The sequence below is a fragment of the Astyanax mexicanus genome, chromosome 14 (genome assembly GCF_023375975.1).
Source record: "Astyanax mexicanus isolate ESR-SI-001 chromosome 14, AstMex3_surface, whole genome shotgun sequence".
Taxonomy (NCBI): Eukaryota; Metazoa; Chordata; class Actinopteri; order Characiformes; family Acestrorhamphidae; genus Astyanax; species Astyanax mexicanus.
The window spans coordinates 26,216,216-26,230,601 of NC_064421.1; the positions used below are offsets into that span (position 1 = coordinate 26,216,216).

The 14,386-nt window shown below is 38.8% G+C and overlaps 1 protein-coding gene across 3 annotated transcripts in view; it reads left to right on the top strand.

Moving 5' to 3' along the window:
• The first annotated feature begins 1,036 nt into the window (after nucleotides 1-1,036).
• rnf144aa (ring finger protein 144aa) overlaps nucleotides 1,037-14,386 on the top strand; it is a 65,607-nt gene continuing 52,257 nt past the window's right edge. The window contains exons 1-3 of one of the 3 annotated variants that reach the window (XM_007252199.4): nucleotides 1,041-1,235; nucleotides 1,411-1,491; nucleotides 1,876-2,170. The gene's annotated coding sequence lies outside the window, so the exon portion shown is untranslated. Of the gene's footprint in view, nucleotides 1,236-1,410; nucleotides 1,492-1,875; nucleotides 2,171-14,386 lie in introns of all 3 variants that reach the window. The other 2 variants (XM_015606607.3, XM_022672843.2) reach the window with 2 other exon arrangements.

Sequence of the window (14,386 nt, forward strand, 5' to 3'; positions counted from 1 at the left end):
GGGGGTAAATTAGCACAAATACACTTAAACAACAAAACCACAGTAGTATATTATGATTTAACCTAGGTTATTACAAACAAATATTACTGGAAAGTATTAGTAAAATTGGCGAAGTTCTATAATTTATACATACATATATTTTATTTTGCATTCTACAGGTTTCTCTGAGAAAAATGAACCCTCCTCTCTCCAACGGTGGATCCTCCCGGCGGGGTTTTGGTGATTGGGAAAACTTTACCACATCACCAGAGTTGCCAGTCTCGCGGTGTTCCCGCCAAATTGGGTGTAAATTCAGGGGTGGTGGGATGCGTTTTTTTTTTTGGGCTACTTTTAAAAAATTACCGCGGTCGCCTAAAAAAAAATAAAAAAACTGGTTGTTGACTTGGATGTTAAGTCCTTGGAAGATTGATTACAATTATAAGAAGCAGGAGAACATAAAAACATACGAGAGAGAGAGAGAAAGAAAGAGAAAGAGATAGTGAGTGAGTGAGAGAGAAAGTGAGTGTGAAAGTGAGAGTGAGAGAGATCACAATCTAACCGGAAATCACAAGGCGATGAAAAAAAAAGTTAAAGAGGAAAGAAGAGAGTTTAGGAGGGGCAAAAAGAGAAATAAGTAAATAAAATACAGTTTCTACTTATGTTACAAATAAATGTTCTTGACTGGAATATAAAACTGTTATAACAGAACTAATGTATATAATGTATAAAAACACCAATGTCACAATATTGTTAATGACTAAGATAAATATCAATACTAATAAAAATTCCCTTATAAACAAAATATTAAGTCGTACACTCATAGTCGTTTTGCCATTTGCTTCACACGTGTGACAGACAGATATGTTGGGCTAGTTTAAGCTTCTGAAGGGCGGGTGGTAAACTGACTTTTGGGCTGGACGTTTTTGTTGGACCTGGCAACCCTGCACATCGCGTACACTTCTTGCACTTTCTCCACTCTTCTTCTTCTTTTTCTGGACCTCTCTCACAGCCCATATGAGCGCATTATTAGTGCATTAGTGTGACAGACTGCAGGGACATATGCTGCGTCTCGCCACAGAGCCCGTGATGTAACCCGCTCGAGTAGTGTCGCGTTTAATCCGGTGAGTGGAGCTGTTGGCTCGGTTTGCTGAGGCGCTCCGTTTAAAGCCCTGAAGTAGGAAACGCTCAGACTAATGGCGTCTTCACAACAAATCGGACAAATCAGCTGATTCTTCACAACTACACGGAGACCTGGGGTAAATATGACGACTCGTGGCTGAGTTATTAAGACGTGGGCGTTTTATTAGCTCGGGAGTGGGTAGGTTAGTTAACTATTTAGGTGTGTGTTTTACAGATGCGTTCCATTAACAGGTATGTTGTTTTTTTCTGTCTGGTGCGATAAAAATATCCTCTGCTGCGCTGCACATCCAGTTCTCCAGCAGCAGCACAACGCAGCACAGCACAGCAGAGCAGAGCTTCAGCTTGATGGGCTTATTTAAGCTAAATAGACTGGTAGGTTAGTAATTCAGATGACAGTGTTGTTATCGCTCTCTAGTCATGTTTGTTTTGCAGCTTCGCTAATACAGGACTGATCTGACGTTATTTTGCGTCTGATTTTAGATGCTTTCTGAGAAAAGACAGACGAGAAATGAGCCGTTAACAGCTGGCAGTTAGCGAATTCGCTAAGCTAACCTATAGTATAGCTGGTTAATACCGTTGCTAAGGAGTAATAGTTAGTTAGCTAACGAAACCTCGGTTAACTAGCTAAGCTAACGTTAGCTGTTAACGGCGTTAACGGATTTGTGTGGTAACGTTATTAGCTGGGGCTGAACAGTGCTGTTGTTTACGCTGAGCTGTTGCCTTTTCTTTTTGTTGTCTTCTCTAAACCCTCTGCAGGTCATAATTCAGATGGTCTCCGTGAGGTCAGGACCTGTCAAGGCGGACAATGCCTCCCCGCAGTCTGTGCGAGGTTTATTCGCTAGCTAAAATGTCCATCCACCCTAACGCTACATGTTTAGCTAGCAGTCTAGCTGGCCGCTGCACTGTAGCTTAGCTAGCCAAGCTGCTCTTAACTGGCTGAGCTCCAGTCTCTTTTGGCAATAATCTGTGGAGGGCTACGCACTCAAACACACACAGCCAGTTTGTAGCTCGGGAAGTTCAGCCAAACTCGGACCGCTTCTCTGAACGTTAGGTGAGTACCTTGGGTTTCTTGGCTAAATGTTTATTTTCGTATTAACGCTAACTAACGGGTTAGCTTTTTAACGCTAACTCAGGGGTGTCCAAACTTTTTTTGTTGGGGGCCAGAAGGAGAATATATATTTGAAGTCACGGGCCAAAGACTCTGTAATAAAACAAATAATGAAATATACCACTTTAAATAATACATTTTCCTGATTACTTTCATGTACACACCATTTTACTTGACTTACTATCTTTATCTTTGACAGTGTTGTGTAAACTAAGATTTAAAATTGATGTTTCTTTTCATGATGTCTCTTAATATCAAACTCCTTAATTACGGCAACTTTAAGACTCATTTTCCCTTTTTCTGCGCTAAAACTGCGCACTCTCTCCGCTTGTAGACTCTTTGGCCCGTTTTTCTGCGGTAGAAATGCGCACTATCTCCGCGTTTAGACTCTTTGGCCCGTTTTTCTGCGCTAGAAATGCGCACCCTCTCCGCTTTTAGACTCTTTTGCCTGTTTCTGACACCTAGCCTTCAAACTTTGAATATTAATTTGAGTAATTTATAACTTGAACATTATAAAAACTTGCTTAACAGCGGGCCAACTTTCATTCTATTTCTAAAATACCTCGCTGGCTGCTCCAAAAAAGGAAACGGGCCGCAAATGGCCCACGGGCCGTAGTTTGGACACGCCTGCGCTAACTCAACTGTAACGCTTTAAAGGACTGGCTGTCAGTACAGTAAGTAGTTAACCTAACTAGCTTAACTAGCTAAATATCCAGCTGTTGGCTGCAGGTGTTTTTTTAAACTAGCTACAAGCTAAATGTACATGTTTTCTGCCTAAAGCTATTAGCTAAGCTCGCTAAATGTTGTGGTAGCGTATGAGAGATTTAAGCTAGCTCGTTTTTTTTACTGCTTCTTAAGAAATATGAATATGTGGCATTTAGCATTACTATATAATGTTGTTTTACCTACCCAGCAAAAAGGCAATATGTGTGTCCAGTTTTTAATTGAACATACAGCTCTGCAGAAAATCTGAGACCACTTCAGTTTCTGAATCAGTTTCTCTGATTTTGCTATTTATAGGTATATGTTTGAGTTAAATGAACATTGCTGTTTTATTCTATAAACTACAGACACTATTTCATTATTTCAATATGTTCACTATATTCAGAGCATGTATTTGTAGAAAATGAGAAATGGCCGAAATAACAAATAATATGCAGAGCAGAGTGGAATGACCCTGGTTTTTAATCACAGTTTTCATGCATCTTGGCATGTTCTCCTCCACCAGTCTTTTTCCACTGCTTTTGGATAACTTTATGCCACTACTGGTGCAACAGTTCAAGCAGTTCAGCTTTGTTTGATGGCTTGTGATCATCCATCTTCCTCTTGATTTTATTCCAGAGGTTTTAAATTTGGTAAGATCAAAGAAACTAATATTTTTTTTTATGCGGTCTCTTGTTTTTTTACAGAGCTGTATTTGAGGTATATAACTAATGAGAAGGCATGAAATGTGCCAAAATATATAAATACATGTACAGGTGCATCTCAAGAGATTAGAATATCATTAAAAAGTTTATTTGTTTTTATTGCTGATGAAAACCCAAAAACCATTATATAAGACCAATTGGTACTTCTGGCAGTGTGGGCAGTATGCCAAGACCTTCTGGAAATCGAAATCCTCATCTCCATACAAGTTGTCATCAGAGATTTTCTGCGAAAACACTGTGCTGGCTTTAGACTTGATGTAACACAGTGGATCCACACCAGCAGATGACAGCTCTACAAACCATCATCAACCAATCCAAGCTGCTTGAGGTCTAGTGTGAAGTTTCCACAAACAGTAATCGTTTGGAGAGTCATGTTATCTGCTGGAGATGGTCCACAGTGTTATATCAAGTCCAAAGCTTATGCTCGTTAATCGACTTATTGTGACTTAATTTCAAAAGAGCTACCTCAAGGTACTAGGTGCTCTCGGAAATCTACTGATGAGGTGTGGAGCTACTTTAAAATGTATTTGCATGGACAATGCTATTTCCCTATTCCCCTAGCATTGTAAGCCTGTTGGGAGCATCAGCTAAAAGTGCTGTATTTCAGAATACCAAAAAAGCTACAAAGGGTACGACCTAGCTACTATTAATCTGAACATATGTGCAAGTGTTTCTTCACCAACTGTAAGTAGCTTGCCTGCATGCTTTTTGCACTCTGCAAGCTAGCATGGTAGGATGTTATTGTTTTTGATCAGTGTTGTTAGCTTAAGGCTAAGACAAACAACAATAACACAATGCAATGAGCATTGTTGTCTACATGACATCCCCTTGATTCCTAGGCTAATTATTCTAATAATTAATAACTAATAATACTGAAGAAAAGTTGGATATCATTTGGTTGCCTGTTGGTTTAGCATATCTTGAGGTGTTCCACGGGGTTCTACTGTGAAACTGATATAAATAATTGTAGCACAGCTGTTTTGAGAGTGAAGACCTTTGAGAACCATTCCTGTAGACATCTTGTAATTATCCTAGATATTTTCTGTAAAAAAAAAAAATGTTGCGCTTCTTCTCTCACTGTTAAGTACTACAGGTGAGCAGTCATTGCAGTACTGTTATACATTTGCATTTTAATCTTAAAGTCTTCAACATGGTATCACTTCCTGGACAAGCCAGAGCAGGTTATCACTTGCTATGTGCCTGTAGCATTTAAGTAGACCTGAAAATGGTATTCTCTCCATTGCTGTTTTATTTCAGATTAAGATACCTATGAGATGGCAATCGTATTGAAGACAATTCAATTCAAGTCATTCAGAATGGTTTGAATGGTCATTGTATTAAGAATTTTTACATAATTGTGGGAATAGGAAATCTAGTTATGTGATTATTGTGAAAGACCGCTTAAACCTAAGATAAATTAGCATTGTTTAGTTGTCTTGATTCCTGTTAAACTGAATACAGATTACACCACTTTGAATAACTGTGCTTACCTCATAAACATTTAATTATATGGTTTGTAGAGAAAGTATTATGCATTGCTTTTTGCAGTTGCAGAGCTCAGGTATAATGTGTGATAAGTGCTAACTGTGCTCTGCATCGTAAAGCATTCTGAAAAGCCTTGAATGCGTGTACGTGCGAATGTTTTGCTCCAGTTCAGCAGGGTTTATTCCAAGCAGTAGTAGGCCACTTATTTTGCAGTATTGTGCTACTCTCGCTGCACAGGAGGCCGAGTCAGCGACCTTCACTTGACAGGAAAAGAATGGCTGTGGCTCTCAGAGCCTGAAACTAATCCTGCTTTTGTTTTTGGTACTTGGGAAAACAAGAACTCATCGACTATCAGGGAAAATTTTTGGGATAAGTTTAGACTTGTTATCCTTTTACAAGAGAACTATGTGCAATGCTCGGCTCAGCATAGGCTGAAACTGTTGGTTAGAACATTTATGTTGTGATGACGTATATGTTAATGAGAACCTTGAGGTTGTTATTGATTATTTATGTGCACTGACATGCCAGAAGTAATGGGATAGCAGTATGCAAATTGGTCATGAAATGTTATCTCAGGAGATAAGATGTGTTCCCTCGTGATTGATGTTAAACACTGGCCAGCATGCTCAAGGCAACCTGGTAGCAGGTTGTTTAGCCAATTAAATATTATTTGTTAATAGGAATAAATCATAGAAGGCATTACCACGCACATGGACAGCACAGTAGATGGTAATGATTGTGACCAGTTGCATCTGGCTTAAATTGTCCATGCAGACAGAAAAGCGACTGACAAAACTGACAAACATCCAACATGCAGCTCTGGAAAAAAATAAGAGACCACTTAATGATGGTATTTTTCCTAGATGAATATGGATGATCACAAGCCACCAAACCAAGCTGAACTGCTTGAATTTTTGCAACAGGAGTGGCATAAAGTTATCCAAAAGCAGTGTGTAAGACTGGTGGAGGAGAACCAGGGTTATTCCACCAAATATTGATTTCTGAACTCTTAAAACGTTATGAATATGAACTTGTTTTCTTTGCTTTGAGGTATGAAAGCTCCCCATCTATTTTGTTATTTTAACCATTTCTCATTTTCTGCAAATAAATGCTCTAAATGTTGTCTGTAGTTTATAGAATAAAACAACAATGTTCATTTTACTCAAACATATACCTATAAATAGGAAAATCAGAGAATCTTATTTAGAAACTGAAGTGGTCTCTTAATTTTTCCAAAGTTGTATTTATTACAGAGGGACCTACACACATATCCTATAGTTTAGTGCTTTGTTCTTTAGCTTGCCTTAAAAGTTTGCTTTGAATTTCAGACTTTTTGTCATTATAAATTGTCAATTAACAGGGCCTCCTTTCACAGTAGCATTGTGGTATTAATATCCTCCTAACTGGTAGATGGAGTGAGAGAGTTCAGTGTATGTTCAGAGTGATGTTCACTTGACCATTTGGAGAATCATTATTGTGCTAATATGCCTTGGGGAAATCAAGCCTGGGTTCACAGGTAATCATGTAATTTCCACATAATGTTTCAACATCGTTAGCTGAAAGGTATAATGATGGAGTTAAAAGGTGTTTAGTGTGTTCAGTGACCACTACTGCAGGAAAAATCCAGATTGAGATGCCTTTGTAGGGTGTGATTGTGGTTTATCAGTGGCGTAATTAAAGGGTTTGGCACGCAGGCAGTGAGGCAAGGAGGTCAATATTGAATGTTAATAGTAGAGGATGTGCTTAGAAGGGCAGGGCTCTCTAAAAATGACAAGTTTTATGTTTTTTTCCTCTCAATTTCTGGCTACAGTTAAACACGCTAAGATTAAGCACCGGCATCTTTTAACTGCAGCTTTTTAACTAGTACTATCTGTTACAGACCAGAAATTAGTTCAAGTTAGTTTGAGTCCTATTTCTGCACCCAGTGTTTGTCAGGTATAGAACACAATGAAAAAAATGAGGCTTGAATCATTTTTAGTTGTTAGAAGATGTACATTTTTTTTTTTTTACCATTTGTGTCTCAATTTTTAACTCAGTCTCAGTTAAACATGCTTACAAGTAGAGGTGTGCCAAAAAATCGATTCACATAAGAATCTTGATTCTCATTTACTACGATTCAGAATCGATTTAAAATGTCCCAAAATCGATTCTAAGGTCCAATCCCATTTCTTCCCTTGGCCCTACCCCTCACGGTAAGTTCACACTGCAGCGGCACGAAGCGTTTTTCGCTCCGCCTCCCACTGCCCAAAGCGACCGTGGCCGCTGCAGTTTGAACTTACCGTCAGACCCACACAGAGCGTAGGTGTATGAGAATCACCGGTAAGATGGCAGAACAAGCACTATATTACCTTAGATTAACGTGTAGTTTTAATGTTTTATGGCAGAATGCTTCATAACAAGCATAAAAAAGATTGCTAGTAGTTAGTTTCAGTTTCTGTTAGCTAGCTAACTAGCTAACTTTCCAGTTCCACCTTAAATAACGCTACAGGTGGCAGCGGGCTGCAGCATTTAAGGCGGAACGGAAAAATAACAATAAGCTAATCAGAGCTAATTTCAGCTCCCCATCACAGAGGAATTAAGGAATGGACAATATGAATTAATTTCTCCACCTCCTGCCCCCTTTCTGAAGAAATACAACGGCCTAAAATTAACTAGTTAATCAGCAGCTGCTCCTGAACTTTAGCGCTCCACTGCTATCATCACATCAGCCCAGCAGCGTCACCTACACACCACCGCTAGTAGCCTTATAATAAAGCAGTGTTATTTATTATTTATTTATTGTTCATTAACGTCATTGTGATATCCCAGTGATTCCTCTGTCACTGAAGACCCACATTCCTGCACATTTTATTGTTTTTGTAACACATTACCTTCTCCAGGACCAGTGTATATTTTGGAGGCTTTTTTTTCAATAAGTTTTCAATAAATTTTTATAAATCAAATCGTTTTGAATCAAAAATCGATTTTGAATCGAATCGTGGCCCCCAAAATCGGAATCGAATCGAATCGTGAGATAGTAAAAGATTCCCACCCCTACTTACAAGCTTAGGTACCAGCATCTCTTAACAGCAGCTCTTCAACCAGTTTAATCTGTAACAGACTGGAAATTAGTTTGAGTTTGAGTCCTATTTCTACACCCCATGTTGCCAGGTATGGAGCACAATATCAGGGAAACACAGTGTGCTGCCAACTCTGCATCTTTCTGAAACTCCCTGTCCAGGGACATAGTAATACGCAAGAACATTTAGGCAAAGCTTTTGATAGATAGAGACAGCTTAGAGCCCAGAAAGACTACAAGACAGTTGCTGATATGGCTAATTGTGTAAGCACTGAACCTCTGCTTAGTTTATGCTAAAGTGAATTGCTTTTAGATACAACTAATAAGTAGAATGGATCATTTCTTTTTTTTTTTTACCACTTCCGCAGCAGACAGATTGACATAAATAATAGAACAGGAGCTGAAACTTTAACTTATTAGCTGCAGATGTGATTTTACATTGCCATTGCACATTCTTGAACTTGTGTTGCGTTCTTTTATGTAGGCTCAGTGTTCTCAACCTGGCAACCTATGTGAGCTTTACCAGTCAGCACTCTCCAGTGTTTTGAAATTGGACTTCTGTAGGCATTTTTCATGCATGTGGTCCTTTAGTTTATATTGTTTCTTTTATGTCATAGTTAAAAATTAGGGCTGTGAATCTTTGGGAATCCCACAATTCGATTCAGAATTGATTCTTGGGGTCATGATTAGATTTTTTTCAGATTCTTTCAAATCGGTTGGATTTCTTTTTCTTCATTCTCAATACTTTAGCGGCGCAACAACAAACACTACTTGCGAAATATGTCTACTGTCCTGCGAAGCTCTTTAACAGTAGCCGAGCTCCGCGCGACAGTAGCCGAGCTCCGCGCGACAGTAGCCGAGCTCCGCGCGACAGTAGCCGAGCTCCGCGCGACAGTAGCCGAGCTCCGCGCGACAGTAGCCGAGCTCCGCGCGACAGTAGCCGAGCTCCGCGCGACAGTAGCCGAGCTCCGCGCGACAGTAGCCGAGCTCCGCGCGACAGTAGAAAAAAAAAATCTATTTTTTGGAAATGAGAATCGATTGTAAATCGTTCAATGTTAGAAACGTGATTCGAGCTCAAATCGTTTTTTTTTCTGCACCACTATTAAAAATAGGAACACTCTTTTTTTTATAGTATTTGGAGAATGGCCTCTTGTGGAAAAATAGGCTTTATATTATATTAAGTCCATATCTATGTATGAACCAAAAATGTGTAATAAAACCAGTTTGGTTTAAAAAATATATCTAAACTGTCTGTACAGGAATGCAGTAGATTATTAGAAGATGTAAGCCATCAGAAACATTAACTATTGTTATTAATAAAATTGATTGTATTCAGTCTGTACTTAAGCCATGATTCAGGCTGTTTCTGTGCTTGTTACTGCATACTTTCAGCAGGCCTAAGTCTTTGGAATCTGGGTGGGTATGTCCAGTGACTTGGAAAGTTGGGAGGGAGCATAAACTGTACAAACTGTGTGGCTCACATCCTTACGTAATTTAGTCTGAAGAAGGATGAAGCGTGCAGTGATTAGATAAGCCCATTACTCACAACAGCCCCCGGAGCCACTCCTGCTTTATGAAGTCACTTACTATGCTGTCTTCTGTTAGAGCCACGCCAGAGACACATGATCTTCGGCCTGTTTTTCTACAGTTTCACATCCTTGTCCTTCCTAAGGTAGCTCCAGCTTTCTCCTGTACCCCGTCATTGACTGTACCCAGCCAGACAGAGCAGCTTGGGTTAGTCAGCATCTGTGGTCAGGAAGAGAACAACGTAAGCCGCTGTGAGGCAAGAGGAGAGGCTGAAAGGTGCTGGGTCATCATGCTGGGGAAGCTTTTCTTGCAGGGAGAAAGGCTCAGCTTAGACGGCTGGCCCTGGATGGATATTGGTCAGAGTGCTGTGTAAGGTGTAATCTCAGGTCTGCCCCGGGATGAGGGCAGAGTGGCAGCAATTTAAATTTCCCAGCCATTAGAACAGGAGATAGCAGTGGATTTTTAAAAAAGCATAGTCTTTTATTTAGGAAATATTTTGACATGTTTGTTTTCTTGGATATTCTTGGATGCGTTTTTTTTGGTTATGAAACCTTGCTATGAAGGCTGTACCATCTCTAAAATAACACTAAATTAATGCTACTTTCTGCTGATATTATGTTAGCAGTGCTAAAGTGCGAAATTGTCCAACAACGTAACCTCATAAATGCTCTTGGGGCTAAATGCAGTCAAAACGTCACTGTAATGCCTCTTAATGTAGAAGAAAGCCTTTTCTAGATAGTAGAGAGAGCTACTCCAACAAAAGCAGGATAAACAGGATAAAACAGGATCATTTTTTAAAATATCTTTTAATTTTGATTCAAACTGTGAATGACCTGGTGTCTCGATACTTTTGAATGGTGTCAATGTTCATTACTGCATGAGTGTAATAGTTTTAAAAACAGAAATCCTTAATGTATACATGTTTAAATGTGAGTACATGAGTATCTTTTAGGGGAGTTACGATGCGCCGTACTTACAATTTGATTGGATTCACAATTCTGAATTCGCAATTCTGGATTTATGATCATATTTTCTCACAATATTTGAAACAAATTTGGAATGACAAAAAATAAGGAGACTTTTTTTTTTTCTTTTTAGTTTTTAAGTGAAGTAAACAATGAAAACCTTACTGCTTACATATGCTCCCTGTACTGTTATAATTGGTTAATTAATTAATCAATTAATTAATTAATTCAATTAATCACTTGTTTATTTAGGCAAACTAGAGTAAAGTTTTCATTGTCTGAGCAGACTGCAAGAAAGTAAATGTAATTCATTACTCTTAATTAAATATGGTTTTGTGTATCTTTACTAAATTATTTTCATTTTTGGTGACTTTTTGCTTAAATTTGGCTGTATTTTAAAGTCAAAGCATTGTACCTTTTCAATTAACTACATTATTGGAAATCTGTCATTCCTTTTGGCTTGTGAGGGGCTGCCATTGTCAGGTGATGATGCTTTGTTACATTCCTAGTACCTTTGAAAGAATAATGCTAGTATCTGCTAATGTTATGTTGGAAAAGGTTTAAAAAAACTCACACTGTTATAAGTGATGTGTTGTGAGTGAGGCTGAATGCTGACCATCGTGCTCATGGCAGGGCAACGTGAATTATGCACGTTTGAGTGGGACCTAATAGTGGGTGCCAGATAGATGGGACATTGAGTTTCTGAATTTTTATTTGGGGAATTTAACATTTTTCTGTCCACAGTTTCACATATGTACCCGGAATACATCACAGAAGGCATTTGAACTACAGTGGAGACAGAGCAGTGGTTTTTGTAATGATTGTGACCAGCAGGGTCTGGCTAGATTTGTCCACGCAAACAGACAAGTACCTCTTGCTAAAATCAAAAATCACACCCACATTCAGTCCAGGAGGCCACACATAAATATTCCACAGGTCAGTTCTTTCAATCTTAGCCTCCAATGGACATGGCAAAAGTCATGGGACTTGATACTTGTCAGTATATAAGAAATAACAGTGTGGTTGCTCCCCATAATAAACTAATCGCAGCTTTGTCATAAGCTAATCATTTCTTCTCCTTTCAGCATCATTGTGTAGGCCAATTTCTCTCAGCATATTTGTAATGCCATTGTTTATTCGTGAAAAACAGGATATTGTGCCACAAGGCGGTAATAAGGAAGTCAAGACTCTCGGTCTCCTCTCTGCAATTCTCCAAAATTACCCATCTTGCCGTCACTTAAGAAAATAGTATGCCATGCGTTCTCAATTTTAGGCATCTGCCTCCGCTATCTGTTTCTTTTGCCCCTCAGTGATGGCCACTCTTGCGTTGTATGAATGCATTTAGGAGAAAATTGCATAGAAAATAGGAAAAAAAACGTCTAACTGATCCTAGACTAGTGATATTTTACCATGCTGCAACAAAGAGTGCAAGAAAGTGTAAGGATTTCCCAAAAAACTGTTTACTATATAATTGTTTTGATCTCTACTCTGGCAATATTAATATGTCAGGTTGAAATATAAGTGTTTCTGGGGATTTTTGATACTAAAGGTGGGTATAGCTTAAAGGAGAACTCCAGCATGAAATGGACTTTGGGTGTAATAAAATGTGATTAAAAAGTACTTACCTTTGTTGAATAGCCCACCTCTGAGATCCAGTATTTTGTGCACTTTGCCCAAACAGGCTTTTAGACTGGATGATACCGGACATGTCTTGTGCAAGAACGAATAGGTAGGGTAGTTGAGCAGATTGCAAAATTAATTCCTTGGAAATGGCTGAATTCCAGCTGTTGCTAAAAATATCTGGTAACTGTCGATATCAGAATGCAAAGAACAACAACAAACAACTAATTACATAAACATTGCTTATAAAGTTTTTTTTACTATACGTGCTTGACGGTTGACTTATTGTGATTTAAATTTAAGATGGCAGCGCCCAGAGATTTACCTACGCCATGGTATGTAAACAGTGACTTTTAATAAACTTCTGGTGCAGTTTTTAAATTCTGAATGCTTCGTTTTAAATGTCAGGGCTCTCCGGATTCTACCAAAGAAGTGTGGTGCAACTTTGAGCCTGGATAATGGTGGAAAAACGATTTATCTGCAGGGGCAAACCATGCCCTGTATCACCCAGTCTAAAAGCCTGTTTGGGCAAAGTGCACAAAATACTGGATCTTAGAAAGCTATGGGAGAGTAGAGGTGGGCTATTCAACAATGGTTGCAGGTAATTCACACAGCCCGCGAGGAAAAAAAAGCGCCCGAGAGGAGAAAAATGAAGCTCGAGTGCAACATTTTCTTCAGTGCACACACAATTCCCTTTTTTTGCTCGCTAGTTTCACATTTGCGCTCACGAGAAGTTAATTTACACATGCAAAATGTTAGAATTCACTGGTTAATTTTTTTACCTAGTATTTTTGCGCCCTTGACTTTTGACATTGATGTGACGCCATAGATGGCCTTTAGTTACCTAATTAGTAGTCTAAATTGTGTAGATGGTTTTAGGCTAATAGATTACAAGACAAACTGCTTGGGCTTATAGTATGGCATGGAATTTTTCAGTGCTCAAATTCCAGAGTATTAAATTTCACTGCCCAGTATATGTCAGAATATAGATTTACTAATGAATTTTTAATATACTGTATTGTACTAGGTACTGCAGTCAAAATATATAAATTAGCACTATAGGCTTATTACTACTATCTTGTCCATACTGTGTGTCTATTGAAAAGCCAAGCCAAGCTGAGTGAGGACATGGAGTCTTGAGGCACTAGGTGAATCACATGATGCTGGCTGTGTGTTGTGGATGAGTGCTTGTTCGCTCAAGCATTCGCATAGATGAGCAGGGCTCGGAGCACCAGCACACACTGGTATAATGGCTGACTTCATCTACACTGATTCACTCACTACTCATTCAGATGTAGCATGTTGTAGCTATTTTGTTTTCTGTTTTCAACCTAAAGGATCGAGAGAGAGCTTGCCCCTTGACCTGTGTCAAACTGGGGTTGAAGGAATTATCCCAGGATTACTCAGAATGGCAGAATTGGTTTTATGCTAAATCATGACCAATCAGACTGACACTGCTTACACACTTAGGTTTAAAGCAGGGCTTATTTTTAATGACGGTACTCCTAGCCAGTAGCTTTGGCCTTCTTTGATTGGTGGCCTGAGCTGAATTCACCAAATCCAGCATAGCCATCTTAGACAGGATGAGACAGAGCTCTCAAATTGATGTTCCTTTGCCATAATTAATAGTCAGGCTTTTTGTGTTGCAATGCTTTAATATTTGGTTCAGTAGTAGCAATGTTTGCTTAAGATTGTTAAGTTGTTTTTAATATTTGAGCTTATGTTTTAAGCATGAGAGTGATCTGGTCTTTGGATTTCTGAGATATTGAGGATACTAAAGGGATATAAGAATTCTTGGACATGGAAAATATTCAACTGAAAAGGGCAGTGTTGGGCTGAATAAGATAAAAATATAAAAACTAATACTGAACAGTGACACATTTATTTGCAGTGTTACTCAGGCAATATTATGTGTTGGAGCAGTGCTGTGTACAAGACAAGGGAGGTGTGGGAAAGAGGCAGCATCTTTAAGTTTATGTGTTCGATTTATTTGCATAAATTAAATTCAATACTGTGTTATGCATCATTTTTCATGCTCAGCATACCTTTACTGAGTTTCCTACCTTTTCCCAAAGCT